At 47.1% G+C, this 2,920-nt stretch overlaps 1 non-coding gene across 1 annotated transcript; it reads right to left on the reverse strand.

The window, feature by feature from the left end:
* Positions 1–1,326: 1,326 nt before the first annotated feature.
* On the reverse strand, positions 1,327–1,464 carry LOC114811395. Its single transcript, XR_003759099.1, has one exon. It is a non-coding gene; the product is annotated as a small nucleolar RNA SNORA7 (small nucleolar RNA).
* Between the last annotated feature and the right edge of the window lie 1,456 nt (positions 1,465–2,920).

Genomic DNA, 2,920 nt, shown 5'->3' on the forward strand with positions numbered 1-2,920 from the left:
AGAGCACTGTACTAAGCGCTTGGAATGAACAAGTCGGCAACAGATAGAGCCAGTCCCTGCCATTTGACGGGCTTACAGTCTAATTGGGGGAGACAGACAGACAAGAACAATGGCAATAAATAGAGTCAAAGGAAAGAACAGCTCGTAAAAACAATGGCAACTAAATAGAATCAAGGCGATGTACATTTCATTAACAAAATAAATAGGGTAATGAAAATATATACAGTTGAGCAGACGAATACAGTGCTGAGGGGATGGGAATGGAGAGGGGGAGGAGCAGAGGGAAATGGGGGGAAAAGAGGGTTAAACTGCGGAGAGGTGAAGGGGGGGTGGTAGAGGGAGTAGGGGGAGAAGTGGAGCTCAGTCTGGGAAGGCCTAACTATACCATACTCTCCCAAGGGCTTAGAAAACCTTAAAACAGGAGGAGCTCAATCTTGGCACCGCACCTGTCTGCTATGTGACCTTAACCAAGTTACTTCACTTATCTGGGCCTCATTTATCTCATCTGTAAAAAACCTGCGAGCTCCATGTGGGACAGGGACTGTGTCCAACCTAATTTGCTTGTATCCACCCCAGTGCTTAGAACAGTGCCTGGCACATTGTAAGCACTTATATACCTTTATTATGATTATTATTATATACTATTGATAGACTGAAACAGCAAAAATAAACCACGTTTTATTGGATATCTTTCATGAATTACTCTGCTTTCCTCTCTATCAGGGTTGAGGAAACTATGGCTCGCCAGCTACAAGTGTAACTTTCTAGGAACCAAAATGGAGCAGAGGCCCACCTTCGGTAAGGGCACCATGAGAGCAGTGCTATTTACTTAACCTCCACAAGTGATGTGGAAACCTGGGCAGGAAGAGGCCCTTTGATCCAGAAAGGGGTCGAGGGGGAGTTAAGATGGCAACTGCAGAGTAAGCTCAAGAGGCCCTCATAATCCTTTCCCTAGCTTGTCACCCACTCACAGCAAGTGACAGCAGCGTGGAGGAAGACCAGCTCTGCCATGCCAACAAAAAGACTGCTCACCTCCAGTGCTCCAGTGGGTGCGACATCCAGTAACACCCAAGCACCCGGCCCGCTAGCGTAAACTGACTTTTGTCTTATCTCATCCCGTCAAGTCGTTTCTGATCCATAGGGACTCCATAGTCCCATCTCTCCCAGGACGCCCCACCTCCATCTGCAATTGTTCTGGTAGTGTTTCCATAGAGTTTTCTTGATAAAAATAGGGAAGTGGTTTACCACCAGCTTCTGCACAGTAAACTCGAGCCTCCGCCCATGACTCTCTCCCATGCTGCTGCTGTCCAACACAGGTGAGTTTTGACTTGTAGCAGATTGTCTTCTGCTCGCTAGCCACTGCCCAAGCTAGGAATGGAGTGGGTAGGCCTCTGCTTGACTCTATCTTCCATAGCCAAGACTGATAGAGTACTGGAAACTCTCCAGATGTGATCCTGAGAGGCAAAACCGACTTTTACTTCTATTCAAACTAAAATAATCTTTACTGATATTCGCAGAACATAGCAGGGTAAGTACACTCTCATGCTACCCTCTGTCTCCTGCCCTTTTCCGCCCTCATCTCCCCCTCTCCCATATTCCCTTCCCCCTCATTTTCCCTTTCTTCCCACCCAGTGCTGCTTCTTTATTTTCCTTTCAATTTTTTTTTACCCTGCTTCACTTCCACAGTCAGTCCCTTGTTCAGTTTGTGGCCCCCGCCTCCCAGAGCATTAAAGAAGTACAAGGGCACCTACTCTGAGCAGGATGGGGTCGGGGAAGAGGCCTATGCGGGGCTCCAGTAGGGCAGGTAGCGGGGAGAATGGATTCCTCCAGGGAGAGTTAGGTTCATGGGAAGGGCAGAAAATTGTGAAAACCTTTATTAAAGCCTCAGAGAGGACATTTTAAAGAGTGATGGGGTGGGTGAGAGTCCCTGGTGTGAGGGCGGGGGGAAGCCATGAGGGTGGGAGCCACCTGGGATTACTCATATGGGATGATGTGACGCTTTTACTTGAGAGGTAGTCATTCATTCATTCAATCGTATTTGTTGAGCACTCACTGTGCAGACCGCTGTACTAAGCACATGGTAATAAGAAATAGTGGTATTTGTTAAGCGCTTACTATGTGCCAAGCCCTGTTCTAAGCTCTGAACATAGTAGTAGTTGAGGGAATTATGAAGCGCTTACTGGGTGCTCGGCCCTGAGTTGCTGGAAGAAAATACACAGACAGTTATTAGGCATGATTCCTGGACCTCAAGATTGGCTCACTATCTAAGAAATAAGAAGGGAAGAGCCGACTTGAGGAATTCACATAAGGGGTGAAGAAACCATAAGGTACAAAAACAACCTAAAAGATAGGGACAAATACACAAAACCAAAAATCAGTAGAGTAGACATCAGCAGAGACAGCGCCAGGCTGTGGCTACCTTTATCTGTGCTGTTGGGGCCGCGCAGGGCAGGCCAGGATAGAGATTCCTCGGTGGCATGAAGGAAGAGAGCTGTTGGGTAGTGGGGGTGTTAAGAGTTGGCATAATAGAAATGATATACACACAAAACAGCATAGAAGACAGAATAGGAATGCGGAGGCCAAAAATCCCAGATATGGGCACCTCCTAAATTTTGTGGAATCTGTTGCCGCTCCTCAAATCCCCCCTAGCCCGGAAGGTGGGGGGCATCATGTGACAGTCTGCCGGAGAGAGACTTCTCCTTCGAGTGCAAGTATAAAGAGCCATGTTGTCACCCACCCCCTCTTTTCCTCCAACAGACTAGGGCTTCCATTTGTGGATTTGATTTCCCTTCCAATGATACGGGACCGTGTTTATTTGCTTTGAAATTCTGCTATTTCACTGTAATTGCAAAACCTTAGACTGCCTTAGAACCATTAAGAAGATAGGTCTAAGTGTACTTTTTACTTGTGTGGTCTGGCA

The sequence above is a fragment of the Ornithorhynchus anatinus genome, chromosome 4 (genome assembly GCF_004115215.2).
Source record: "Ornithorhynchus anatinus isolate Pmale09 chromosome 4, mOrnAna1.pri.v4, whole genome shotgun sequence".
Taxonomy (NCBI): domain Eukaryota; kingdom Metazoa; phylum Chordata; class Mammalia; order Monotremata; family Ornithorhynchidae; genus Ornithorhynchus; species Ornithorhynchus anatinus.